This window comes from Schistocerca serialis, chromosome 8 (assembly GCF_023864345.2).
Source record: "Schistocerca serialis cubense isolate TAMUIC-IGC-003099 chromosome 8, iqSchSeri2.2, whole genome shotgun sequence".
Lineage (NCBI taxonomy): Eukaryota > Metazoa > Arthropoda > Insecta > Orthoptera > Acrididae > Schistocerca > Schistocerca serialis.
Window position 1 is genome coordinate 555,109,248 of NC_064645.1, and position 15,057 is coordinate 555,124,304.

Here is a 15,057-nt window from a genome sequence, read left to right on the forward strand (position 1 = left end):
TAACAACATTAAGGTGTCTGCAGTGATTGAAGAACGACGCCCATCGACTCCACATGAAGATTCGGACGAGAGAATGGAACTGGACGCTAGGGTTGTACCAACCTCTGCCTTTCTATCTGAGGGGGATGAGATACGGGAACCACAAACTCTTTCGGACACAGACACCCACGTCCGCAAACAAAGGTCACCGAGAAAACATAAAAAGCGACGTCGCACACCCTCAGTCGATTGCCTCCAGCGGACGTCTTCTCCAGTTGACGACCGGACGGCCGACGAAACGACGAGGGAAATGGATGACACAGGATCGTCCTCACCTGTCACTTTGTCTGATTTTGACAAACCCGATTCAGCTCTCTCGGGCAAACAGATGACCAGCACAGCGCCCGCCGTTGGTATACAACCATAAACAACTGCGGATTCACCCTTAGTCACTCAGCCCACGAGTGTTCTACCGCAGCCACCGTTAACTGACGGACCTTGGGCGGATGACATTGAAGACGATTCTACGCCCGCTGTAGTGGATGAGGCGAGGGGTCTCTCCTCCCACACCTCGGCCCCTCCCGAGTAGCAACAGATGACGGCGCGGACGCGGCCAGCAGATCACAGGCCTGACCTTTTACGGCGACACTGACGGCGGCCCCCACCGCAGGAGACGATCTACAGACCTATCGCTTAACGACCATCAGCATTAACACCATTCGGACACGTACGAAGTTGTCGTTGCTCCAAGACATGCTCATTGCAGCAGACGTTGACACTGTCTTTCTCCAAGAAGTCTTCGTCGACGATTTCCCGGGTATGTATGGTTATACGGCTCATGTGTCCCACGCCTCGCTAACTAACAGTGCAGTTCTCCTCAGAGAGGGCCTCGAGGCGGACGAAGTCCGATACCTCCCCGACGCTAGAGGAATGGCCGTAACGGTGCAAGGCGTCCGGTTTATCAATGTGTACGCCCCTCCCGGAACGAATCGCCGTCGTGACCGATCGCTCTTCTTTGCGGAAGGAATAGCGCCGCTTTTTCAGGGCAGGCACGGTGACTTGATATTGGGGGCGATTTCAATTGCACCCAAGCACCTAAAGATCAGCTGCCACGCCATTCACCGTGCCCCGAACTTGGGACACTCATCGGCGATCTCCAGCTGGTAGATACATGGGAACATGTCCGAGGAAATAGACCGGGATACACCCATTTCACGAGTCACTCGTCTAGTCGCATCGATACGATTTACGTGTCCCGTTCTCTCGCGGCAACGGTGAGCGACGCGGAGGTGTGGCCAGTAGCCTTTTCTGATCACGAGGCCTATATATGTGCCGTCACACTTCGTCGCCAACGAATGCGCCTCCTTGCCACCCACACCGGTACGACAGTTGACAGTTCAGCGTGCGAAGGCACAGATCGTAGCCCATTTGCGCCGACACCTCGAAGGGACGATCGTCCGAGCGCGAACACAAGACAGACTCGCAACGGAACGACCCACCATGTACCACGTCATCCGAGAACGTACACTGCGAAGACGGGCGCTGATACATGCCATCACCACTGAGGACAGCCGTCATCACACCACACAACGCGATATTGCTGCAGCCTTCTTCGACCATTATGCACGACTTTATTCTGCTTAATGTTCCGACCTGACGATGGTGACAGCAGTCTCACAACTGATTTACGGCATTGTCCCACAGGATTTACAAACTGAAGTATTGAACGACATTGCGGAAGACGAAGTTATCGACGCCATAGGTAAAAGAGCGGCGAATAAGCCTCCTGGACCCGACGGGCTCCCTGTGGAGTTTTATAGAACTTTCCAGTATTTACTGGCTCCCAAGTTGACAGACATCTGTCGGGAGCTTATGTCCCCCGCGGTGCCGCTCCCTGCGACCTTCGTAGAAGGAATAATTATACCGGTTCACAAACCTAAAGGTGGGGCTCGAATACAATATTACCGCCCACTAACACTCATCAACTGCGACATGAAGATGTTCACTATTAGCAAACCGTCTACGACCGACCCTACCTTACGTCATCTCACCAGATCAGACTTCCCTAGGGGGAATCAACAACATCCACACATCACTGTGTCGATACCGTGACTTAATGGCCCTAGCCAGGGCACGCCGCATCCCGGGAGCGCTGGCATCACTAGATTTTAGCCAAGCGTTTGATCGAGTGGATCACGCATACCTAACGTCCGTTCTCCAGCACATGCAGTACCCACAACAATTCACAGACGTCGTGATGCGCCTCCTACGAGGGGTGACTTCCAAAGTGCTCGTTAACGGACGTCTCTCACAGTTCCTCCCGATTTTCCGCTCCGTGCGTCAAGGCTGCCCCTTGTAGACGTTACTATATGCTTTGGCACTGGAACCGCTCCTCTGTGGCCTCCGTCAACGCCTCACCGGTCTTACCTTACGTGACGTCACATTTTGCTGTACAGCCTATGCAGGCGACCTGGTTCTCGTGTTCCGCAATCGCGATGATGTTATCAGAGCACTAGAATGGATTACCACGTACGGTGTGGCTTCCGGCAGCTGTCTCAACGTCGCCAAATCGGTTGCCATGGCCGTAGGCGACGGGTTGACCCCAGCGTGTGTCGAACCCCTACAGCTTCGTTGCAATATCAAATGTCTCGGAATAGAGTTTCACGACGACATACGGCGCACTGCGGCTCTTAACTACCGCCGCTTATTACAACAAATTCGGGTCCAGATCTTCAACCTTCGTCTGTGGACCCTCGACATTCTCCAAAAGACACACTTTGTCAATGTTTACCTCGCATTGGGCCTTCCACACATAGCGCGTGTTCTTCCAATACCGTTACTGATGGCTCGACGTCTATTAGCGGCATTCGGAGCCTACGTCAGCACAGGCATGCTCTTCAAAGTCAGTTATGAGTCGCTGACCCTTCTCCCAGAAAGGGAAGGTCTTGGTCTAGTCCATGTCCACGACACAGCTGTGGCCCTGTATGTCAGCTCACACATCAAGCTGTGGCGCCACCACCCGGAAAGTTTGACAGGTTTGCTGTTGGAGTCCTTAGCTCCGTCCTCCCTTATGCCCCCACTGACGACGCAAGACATACCCCCACCCTTCTACTACTTCGGGAACTTTTACATTGAACATAGCTATGTCGGTATCGCAGTGCCACCGACGAAACAGGCGTCGGCGCGGGATATATTTCATGTCCTACAGCAGAGGCGCCCACCAAACATCGTGGAGACCAAAAGCCCTCAGGTTAATTGGAAGGTGGTGTGGAAGACGATTCACGCGGTTACACTGGACACAGACGTCCGATCCACATGGTACATCACAGTCAATGGTAAACAGATCACCCGATCACGCCTCCACAAGATAAACATGGCGGAATCGCCTCTATGTGTAGACTGCGGGATGCCAGACACGGGCGAACACCGTCTCACATGTGGCACGTCAGAAGACGTATGGCGCTTGGTGCGACAAATTTTGTCGTATTTTCTACGAGTGACTCCGGAACACATTACACCTCGGTTTCTACTATTTCCGGATCAACAGTATTTCCCGCGCACCAAGACCAACGCAGTCACGTGGATCCGTGCGCATGCGGTACACTACTTATTTCATGATGGACCTAAAGATGTATTCGACATTTGGAACTACCTACAAGAACGTCATCGCAAGATCGTACGAAACCCAAAATACAGATAATATTTTTCTAATTACTTAGGGAATGCCCTCCGCGACCCTCCACGCAGCTGAATCATCAACAGGTAGGAGAAGACACCCACTGAGTGAGCTGACAAGACTAAGTTGGATTCTCGGTGGAATAACATACGACATACGTGAAGACGTACCTGGATGATGAAGCGTAAGGAGAGTAGCAACACCCCCTTCTGCATCACGTACGCAGCACTTTTTTTTCGTTTTCCCCATATACATTACCTCAGTGTAGGAGCGTGCCGAAATATTGTTTTCTTTACTCAGAGCACGATGCGCTGCTAGATACATTTATTTTTTGTTGTGGTATAAAGTAAAACCAAATTAAGAATAAAAATAAATAAATAAATAAATAAAAATTCCCACAAAAGATTTCCCTGTACCATCCCCGATTCCTTGATTCCTTGGCGGGCGAGGAGGACACTGTGACCAGGCCTCGGGTTACGACCCCTGATCGCTCTGCCCTCCCCGCCCTCCTAATAAAAGAAAATAAAAAATACATAAAAAAAATTGGAAACCGTTGAGACTTCTAAACTTAGGATCGCCTGTTCGCGACAACTGCATTTTTTTACCACATTTCGGCCTTAAGAAGAAAAAAAAAGATGGATAGAACGTCTGCCTTGGAAGCAGGAGATCCCGGGTTCGAGTCCCGGATGGGGCACACATTTTCATCTGTCCCCGTTGAAGTATGTCACCGCCTGTAAGCAGCTAATGGTGTTCCTTTCATTGTAATTTCAATCGTTTTCGTACCAGACCGTCACAGTTATGGGATTTCTGTCATCAGTACTTTTTAACGTCGAAGCAACATATACCAGAAATGGCATCTTCGGTCTTCATAGTCATCGTCTGTGGGCTGCAGAAATTCCTCGGTGAATGGTTGAGGCGTCTCATCAGTATCGGCTCAGCACCAGTGTACGGGCACGAATTCTTCAAGGCCATATAATAAGACCACTTATTAGTCCACAGCACCTCGAACTTATTGTGTCTGGATTGCTTGAGACCATGCCTTTGACAATACGACAGGGTATGTTCTTTCTGAATGACATCTTCCCTGGAGGTTGGATAGGATGCGGAGGCCCTGCAGCATGGCATGCTAAATCACCGAACTTAAACCCCCTGGATTTTTGCCTCTGGGGGCATCTGAAAAGCTTTGTGCATGCTTAACTAGTTCCTGATGTGCAGACCCTTCAACAGTGTCTTCGTGACGCCTCTGACGCTTTTTCTGGCCACTGTGGTCGAGCGGTTGTAGGCACTTCAGTCCGGAACCTCGCTGCTGCTATGGTCGCAGGTTCGAATTCTGCCTCGGGCATGGATGTGTGTGATGTCCTTAGGTTAGTTAGGTTTAAGTAGTTCTACGTCTAGGGGACTGATGGCCTCATATGTTAGGTCCCGTAGTGCTTAGAGCCATTTGAACCATTTGTGACGCTATTCGAAGAGAGACTAGAGCGTGCGAAAGAGTGTGGCAATCCATGATGCGATGTGTGAACGTTTGCGTTGCATCCCACGGAGGCCGCTTTGAACATCTGTTGTGTCGTGGACGCGACGCACCTCTCTACTGCGGTCCAGAACGGTTTGCTGTCATTGTACGTACAACGTACATTTCCCTACTCATGTTCGTAGGACCTTTTCTCCTCTATTTCCAGTCAGTAATTTGTCCGAACAGTTTGACTGTTTTATTAATGTTCACCCTGTATAAAGTAAAGTCCTCGAAGGTGTTCTTTAAATTTTGAAAGAAATGAAAATAGGGTCGGGCCAAGTTGGGACTCGAGAGAGCGTGGTCGATGGAAGTGAACCAATCATGTCGGATAGTGCCAACAGTCGCAGCGCCCATGTGTGGTGTGGCATAGTCATGCTGAAGGAGAGGATGCTAGATGCATGAATGAACTTTTCTAATTCGAAACTCGATTACAGAACACTGTTTCTCATGCACTGACATAGTTACGTTACAAACCGCTATGGTACACCCTGCAATTCTGAGCCCTCTAGTGGCAGAGGTCTAAAAATAAGTAGGTATGAAGAATATAGATGTAGAATGTTAATAAAACTCGTTTTATTTAAAACGCTTTAAGAGTTATTTCTTTTCAGCACACCCTTATACACTCCTGGAAATGGAAAAAAGAACACATTGACACCGGTGTGTCAGACCCACCATACTTGCTCCGGACACTGCGAGAGGGCTGTACAAGCAATGATCACACGCACGGCACAGCGGACACACCAGGAACCGCGGTGTTGGCCGTCGAATGGCGCTAGCTGCGCAGCATTTGTGCACCGCCGCCGTCAGTGTCAGCCAGTTTGGCGTGGCATACGGAGCTCCATGGCAGTCTTTAACACTGGTAGCATGCCGCGACAGCGTGGACGTGAACCGTATGTGCAGTTGACGGACTTTGAGCGAGGGCGTATAGTGGGCATGCGGGAGGCCGGGTGGACGTACCGCCGAATTGCTCAACACGTGGGGCGTGAGGTCTCCACAGTACATCGATGTTGTCGCCAGTGGTCGGCGGAAGGTGCACGTGCCCGTCGACCTGGGACCGGACCGCAGCGACGCACGGATGCACGCCAAGACCGTAGGATCCTACGCAGTGCCGTAGGGGACCGCACCGCCACTTCCCAGCAAATTAGGGACACTGTTGCTCCTGGGGTATCGGCGAGGACCATTCGCAACCGTCTCCATGAAGCTGGGCTACGGTCCCGCACACCGTTAGGCCGTCTTCCGCTCACGCCCCAACATCGTGCAGCCCGCCTCCAGTGGTGTCGCGACAGGCGTGAATGGAGGGTCGAATGGAGACGTGTCGTCTTCAGCGATGAGAGTCGCTTCTGCCTTGGTGCCAATGATGGTCGTATGAGTGTTTGGCGCCGTGCAGGTGAGCGCCACAATCAGGACTGCATACGACCGAGGCACACAGGGCCAACACCCGGCATCATGGTGTTGGGAGCGATCTCCTACACTGGCCGTACACCACTGGTGATCGTCGAGGGGACACTGAATAGTGCACGGTACATCCAAACCGTCATCGAACCCATCGTTCTACCATTCCTAGACCGGCAAGGGAACTTGCTGTTCCAACAGGACAATGCACGTCCGCATGTATCCCGTGCCACCCAACGTGTTCTAGAAGGTGTAAGTCAACTATCCTGGCCAGCAAGATCTCCGGATCTGTCCCCCATTGAGTATGTTTGGGACTGGATGAAGCGTCGTCTCACGCGGTCTGCACGTCCAGCACGAACGCTGGTCCAACTGAGGCGCCAGGTGGAAATGGCATGGCAAGCCGTTCCACAGGACTACATCCAGCATCTCTACGATCGTCTCCATGGGAGAATAGCAGCCCGCATTGCTGCGAAAGATGGATATACACTGTACTAGTGCCGACATTGTGCATGCTCTGTTGCCTGTGTGTATGTGCCTGTGGTTCTGTCAGTGTGATCATGTGATGTATCTGACCCCAGGAATGTGTCAATAAAGTTTCCCCTTCCTGGGACAATGAATTCACGGTGTTCGTATTTGAATTTCCAGGAGTGTATATACTGGGTCTCTCTACCAAAGGGGGTCAGGTGCATTTCTTTCTAGTGTTTCAGCAGATATTTTCAATTTTGTTCTTGCAATGTGTAGCTGGAGTCAGCCCAAACACCCCTCATTAAGTGTCCAATGCGACTCCCTGTTACGGCGGAAACGTCGGTGTGTTTCCCATTACAAAGAAAATAATTTTTAAACAGGAAATTTATGTGCCCTTACGACAGAGCATGCCCATATCAGTCCAGTGCGATATTCGTTTCGTCGCAAATGTATTAAAAGGGACAGTAACACATAAGGGATAGCGAGTACTCCAGTAGCAACTGAGCAGCACTGCTGTGTAGTGGTAGCAGGGCAGCGCTGCCGCTGTCTGTTTATTCTTCGTGTTTTACAGTTCATGTTAATACATATCGATAAAACGCTTATTGAATTACAGTAATTTGAGGCCAGTATGTGTAATAGGCACGTAAAATGAGGATTTAAAAATCATTTTCTTTTTAATGGGGAACAAACAGACGCTTTCCGTCGACACTGGCTCCAGCTGCATGAAGCAAACGTGCGCCTGATGACTCTTCGGAGATACACCGCATACAATCCGTGACGAGATTACGATCGATAGTTAATTTTTATCTCTGACAAAGATTATCTCTGCATATCACGTGTAGCTCTGGTCACGACCACTTTTTACGATATATAAGTCGCTCTGAGACGTCCGACCCGTCAGTCGGCAAGACTCACCGGAGGAGAAAAACCCCTCTGAAGATGTCCAGCGCAGCTCTGGACGAAACGTTAGGAGCTGAAGAGTTTCATGGACCACGACCTTACATCCCGGAAGGTTTACCAGAAGATATGTCATCCGGTCGTGAAAGCCTTCATACTACGATCAAAAGAAACTGTTATAGGCATGAGTATTCAAATACAGAGATATTTATACAGGCAAAACACGGCGCTGCAATCTGCAACGCCTATACAGAAATAAAGTGTCTGGCGTAGTTGTTAGGCCGGTTACTGCCGTTACAATCGCAGGTTATCAGAATGTAAGTGAGATTGAACGTGGTGTTATAGTCCGCGCACAAGCGATGGGACACAGCATCTCCAAGTTAGTGATGAAGTTGGGATTTTCCCGTACGACCAATTCACGAGTGTACCATGAATATCAGGAATCAGGTAAAACATCATATCTCTGACATCGCTGCGGCAGAAAATGATCATACAAGAACGGGACTAAAGAGGACTAAAGAGAATCGTTCAACGTGACAGAAATGCAACCCTTGCGCAGGCTGCTGTAGATTTCAATGCTGGGCAATCTACAAGTGTCAGCGTGCGAACCATTAAACGAAACATCGTCGATATGGGCTTTCGGAGCCGAAGGCCCACTCGTGTACCCTTCATATTGCATGACACAAAGCTGTACACCTCGCTTGGGTCCGTCAACACTGACATTGGACTGTTCATCATTGGAAATGTGTTGCCTGCTCGGACGAGTCTCGTTTCAAATTGTATCCAGCGGATGGACGTGTACGCGTATGGAGACAGCCTCATGAATCCATGGACCCTGCATATCAGCAGGGAACTCTTCAAACTGGTGGAGGCTCTGTAATGGTGTGGGACGTGTGCAGTTGGAGCGATGTGTGACCCCTGATACGTCTAGATACGACTCTGACAGGTGACACGTACGTAAGCATCCTGTCTCATCACCTGCATCCATTCACGTCCATTGTGCATTCCGACGGACTTGGGCAGTTCCAGCACGAATTGCTACAGAGTGCTTCCAAGAACGCTTAGTGCAGGTACTCGGGGTAATGGAACACATCCACGTGCTGACGTTGCCAGAGGGCGAATGTAAACATAAGTGGAATGCACTCACGTCATTCAGTCAACCATCGTCAGTTGAAGAAGAGTTGTGTGAGTAGAATGTACACCAACGAAGAGAAGGTAGAAATGCTACTCATCTATGGGGAATGTAAGTTAACAGAGCAGTAATTGCAATACTGTTTTCTTATGTACAGGTACATTTAGTACAGTAGCTTTGTCCTTTCAAACATTGTTGTGTAGATTGTGCTTACAGTATAGGCTGTGCTTCCTACAAACTGCATCGAAATGCTACGCAGGCAGCGGAACTATGCAGAGAGCGATGTCCTGACAAGAACCCACCTTCCCGACGGATATTTTCTTGTCTTGTTGCGACGCTTCAGGAAACGGGAAGTTTCAACCCACGACAACGCATTCGTCGTAGCACTCGCACAAACGAAGCTGCCGAGCCGGCCGCAGTGGCCGAGCGGTTCTAGGCACTTCAGTCTGGAGCCGCGCGACCGCTACGGTCTCAGGTTCGAGTCCTGCCTCGGGCATGGATGTTTGTGATGTCCTTAGGTTAGTTAGGTTTAAGTAGTTCTAAGCTCTAGGGGACTGATGACCTCAGATGTTAAGTCCCATAGTGCTCAGAGCCATTTGAACCATTTGCTATGAATCCACATGTGAACACACGAAAGCTTGAACACGAGATTGGCATTCCTAAAACCAGTGTACATCGTATTCATACACGCCACAGATTCCATCCTTACCATGTACACCTACATCAAGAATTGCATGGGAATGATTTCCAGAATTGTGTACAGTTCTGTCAATGGGCACAGCAGTAAATCCTCGCCAACCCGAACTTCTCCAATGTTCTATTTACCGATGAATGTTCCTTCTCCAAAAAAAAAAGGACAGGTAAATACAAGGAACATGCATTACTGGTCCAGCGACAACCCACGATGGCTTAGACTAGTGGAACATCAGCGTCAATGGAGAGTTAACGTCTGCTGTGTGATACTTGGTACTACAATTATTGCAGTTGGAGCGATGTGTGACCCCTGATCAATGGTAGCCTAAACGGCACTGCGTACGCCAACTTCCTCAGACGAATTCTTCCTCCTCTTCTGGATGAAGCACCGCATAGAACCAGAATGCTTACGTGGTATGAACACGATGGATGTCCAACACATAATGCCTTGCGTGCACGTCGTGTTCTGATCCAAAGGTATCCTGCCAGATGGATTGGTCGAGGAGGAACAGATACTTGGCCTGCTAGGTTACTTTGGGAATGCATTAAAGACGTTGTCTATCGCGATATTCCAACTCCAGACGACGTGCAGGAACGAATCGTGCTTGTAACTCTCTTCAGCAGGCAACACTGGAAGCAGTAAATAATTCTTTCATTCAACGAGTGCACCAGTACATCGGTGTCCAGGGAAGTCACTATGAGCACCTTTGAATGTTCTACTCCTGGGCAATGATAGAGGAGAGTCAATGTCAATTTTGTGTTCTTTTTTTACTTGGTTTTCATTTGTTTTCTAACAGCTACAGCAAGTGGACGAGTTTGTGATCCCGGGATCAAAGTCTATGTTGTTCAAATGGCTCTGAGCACTATGGGACTCAACTTCTGAGGTCATTAGTCCCCTAGAACTTAGAACTATTTAAACCTAACTAACCTAAGGACATCACACACATCCATGCCCGAGACAGGATTCGAACCTGCGACCGTAGCGGTCTCGCGGTTCCAGACTGCAGCGCCTAGAACCGCTCGGCCACTTCGGCCGGCACAAGGTCTATGTTGTGTTATGTAATTAATAAAGTTGTGTTTCAGTGAATGGTACACTGTGACATATTTTTGAATAGGTCTTTAGGAGAGGGCTATAGAACATTTGCTTGAAACATTTTGTAACTTGCATCTGGACAAACAGCTATTAGCTATTTAGGGTGGTCAAGATAAATGGGACACCCTGTATATGATATTTCAAAGGACCTTTCATCAAAACGTCGTGGGGAACCAGTTTCTCCCCATGGTCTTGTACCGTGCCATTTCCATTTCTTTCCATGTCAGATCTTCCCCCCCCCCCCCCTCCCCCCCTCCGTCCTCCAGCATCACACTACTCCAGAGCGTACTTCTACGTCCTTTACGTCCTTTGGTGTACTATCCTCATCTGCGAGTCCGTTCGGCTTTAGTAAACGCCCTAAGCACTCCTTGCACATCACGAAAGAGGAAGCTTACGAAAACCTTTTTCCTCCTGTTGTGGATTATTTGCCGCCAATCTTCCACCATAACAAGGTAGGACTGTGTAAGTAGATCTATAGAATAGCACAGAGCAGTAAGTCATATCTGTGTTTATCAAGCGCGAGAACATTACGGTAATGTTCATGCACTTCCTACTTTGGGTATCCATATACAGCTGAGTAAATTCACTCAGCAATCGGGTAGAGTGGAACGTTTGCTGGGAACCTAAGTAAGATACTTTGTTGTAATACTTACTGAGTTTCTAGATTACATATGAATCTAGAGTTCTACTACATATGAGTTTCTGGCAGAAAACGGAAAGAAATTGTTAGGTAGATGATATTTTGCTACAGACTGTTAACAGACGACTCTCCATTTAATGCCACTTTAAATGTCGTCAGCCGCGCGGCGTAGCCGTGAGGTCTGTGGCCCCTTGCCACGGTTCGCGCGGCTCCCCCCGTCGGAGATTCGAGTCCTCCCTCGGGCATGGATGTGTGTGTTGGCCTTAGCTTAGATCAGTTTAAGTTAGATTAAGTAGTGTGTAAACCTAGTGACCGATGACCTCAGCAGTTTGGTCCCATAGGAACTTACCACCACCAAGTGACATCAACATGAAAAACATTAGGCCTCTCTTCTCCACGTGGAATAGCCAAAAATATGGTGAACAATTACTGAAAGCTCACAAGTCAACCCCTAACACTGGTAAGGATCTTTTGTATTACACACGTATGTAGTGACACTATAAAGCTCGAACTTTACCGCAATAAATCGAAACTGGCCTGCATATTGCCGTCGGAACAGATGTTGGCGATATTAGGCTGTTTGGCTATTCCTGTTTCACCATTCCAAAGCTAATTTGTAGTCCAAAATGCTTGCGTGTGCCCGCCTTTGGGTTTAAATAAGACTTCCCTTGTGAATTGAGCAACGTGGTCCACCGCTTGGTTGGCGAACCTTAAGAGAATGAAGCCATGCTGTTCCCATGATATCACAATCGCTTTGTTGTTATCGATTGTTTTAAGGATGATGTTGTTCATTATCTTGAGTGGTGTACATTCCAACGTGATACGTTGTATCGCACGTTTATAGATGCTCGACAATGACATGACACCGAAATTGGAATAAGGAAATAAAATCTGTTGTTTCTTCAAGTGGTGAAGTTGGAGGTATGCGTTCTGTAACTTTTTTACAATTATTTAATTCAGAAAAAATCTGTTATCAGTCAGGATCGCAATTAAGGGGGGCGTACACGAAGTGGCAGCACTTAAAAAAACTTACAAAATCCGAAGTTTTCAAAGCAGTGTAACTAAATTTGGCACAGTTGTTTGTTAATAAATGTTAAATGGATACACAGATACGTTTTCATACTACTTGAGGTTACACATTTTTAATTACAAACAACTTGATTTTTCAACAAAGTGTGTAAAAATGTTCTTCTTTAAAAAAATTCTCAAACCGAAGTTAATGTATTTTTGCACGAAGTTAGCTATTACATTCCTACAAATATCTGTGGAACAGAATATTGGAATCTTCTTTTCCTAGAGTTTTCTTTTCCTAGATTGGTATCTTCTTTTTCAGCTGTCCAAATTTCTGTGGAAAAAAGTATACCATATCTTAGAGCTCTTGAATAAGTGCATTATTACTGTAGTAAATGAAAATTCCTTCCACAGAATGATTCACTATAGTACTGATTATCTTCAATCCAAATTTAGGTAACATAATGGCAGTGGTTTGTGAGGAAACGGTGGATAAAGCTACCAATATGTACGTTAAGGGGAAACGTGAATCAAAGACCTGACAGTGTTTGTATTAGGCCTTACTTCATCTGAGTGGGCTAGTGCAAACCATAGGCATTCTCCTCTTCATCCTCAAGCACTCTTTTCTTTGCTTGTCCTCTTACGTTAAAATGATTTTCAAACACCAATGTCAGCTTAATCAATTCTCCTGTAATCGATTTCCTTCAATATCGACAATGTGAAAGCTTCTGGATCAAATCCTAGCGTCTGTAGCCTTAGCAATCTGCCAAAAATAGGACAGGAACTAAAGAAGCATTACACTCTGCAACTTCACCAGCAATTGTGAAAACAAATGTTGTCTTGGTTAATGGTTTTCCTCTCAGATAATTGTAACTTTCATTAGAATGTTGAATTTTTCCATGCACACATTTTTGTAGAAGTTATTGACATGCTAAACACCGGAATAATACTTTGTGACTGCATAAAACTAGAAGAAAACATCGCAGGAATAAATAATACGAAGAAATACAGCATAATAAAGGAGAGTTGCCACGTGCAGTCTTTTGTTATTATTTTTATCACGGTTAGGAGTGGAATTGAAATTTCAATACCATGCAGCAAATAAAATTCTTTTCACAATGTTGGTCACTTTCGCGTACGTCTGCCCTTAATTATTTTTATTGATAAAATGGTTCAAATGGCTCTGAGCACTATGGACTTAACATCTGAGGTCATCAGTCCCCTAGAACTTAGAACTGCTTAAACCTAACTAACCTAAGAACATCATACACATCCATGCCCGAGGCAGAATTCGAAGCTGCGACCGTGGCATTTTATTAATAACCAGTTTCGGCTGAAGTTGTTAGCCATTTTCAGACCATAGGACACGAAAAAAGAGAATTCCGTGTAAAACCAATCGCTGGACATAAATGCAACTACGCAATATGAATAAAATCTATAGCGATGTGTCCTACTGGCTGGTGATTGGACACGGAACTTGTTTTTCCTTATCCTGTGATCTAAAGATGTGTGACAGCTTCAGCCGAAACCAGTAATCAATAAAAATAATAAATTTCGATCTTGGCCAATAATTTTTTTTTTTTCAGAATCCAGTAATAGAAGAAAATCAAATCTTCTGCAGCCATAACCGTAAAATGACGTCCTTTAAAAAAGGTTTTTTTTCGTGTTTCTGTTTTTCTGCGTTTCCATGTTAGCCGAGAGCGCTAATGTGCTGCTTCCTGGACTCGGGTAGGCGCGCCGGCCCCGGATCGAATCCACCCGGTGGGTTAACGACGGAGGCATGGGTAGCGGCCAGCCTGGATGTGGTTTTTAGGCGGTTTTCCACATCCCTCTAGGTGAATACCGAGCTGGTCCCACATTCAGCCTCAGTTACACGGCTCACAGACATCTGACCACATTCGATCTATTCCATGGATTACACTAGCCACAGACAGTTGGGGTACACTAATTCCGTCCCGGGGGGTAGAGTGTGGCGGCAGGAAGGGCATCCGGCCACCCCTTAAATTAACCTTGCCAAATCCGATTAACCTTGCCGACCCTGCGTCATTTCTGGAAAAAGGCACAAGCAGAAGAAAGATAGTTTTTCTGCGTTGCGACCAGTGAGGCTTCCAGAAAACGTCAGTGTTATGTAGCGGGGTAAGTGGGCCTGTGGTGGGACGTGTTTACTCGCACACAACCTGCGCAGTGCGCACCCGTCCATTCTGGTGTCCTGCGCCAGCGCCCATGCCGCCTCCGCCGCTGGTATCACGGACAGAGAGAGACAGGGAGGCGTTATCTCTGCTGCGCTGTGCTGTGCCGCGCCGCCCGTTGCCTCGCCAGAGGCGGGTACGCGCCCGCCATTCATTTCCGGCCCTACACGGGAAGCGCAGTCGGTAATGGCGGCATTTCGCATGCATTGGCTGTCTGGCCGCGCCGCGCCGCCAGCTGATGGCATTCACTGCGACAGCTGAAAGGACCGCCGCCGCCTTGCCAACCAGAGCCGCATTATAAACGCCGCCGAGATTATTCACGCAGCTCTGTCACAAACGTGCAGGTGCAACAGCCGTGACTCAACGCAAATACAATACTG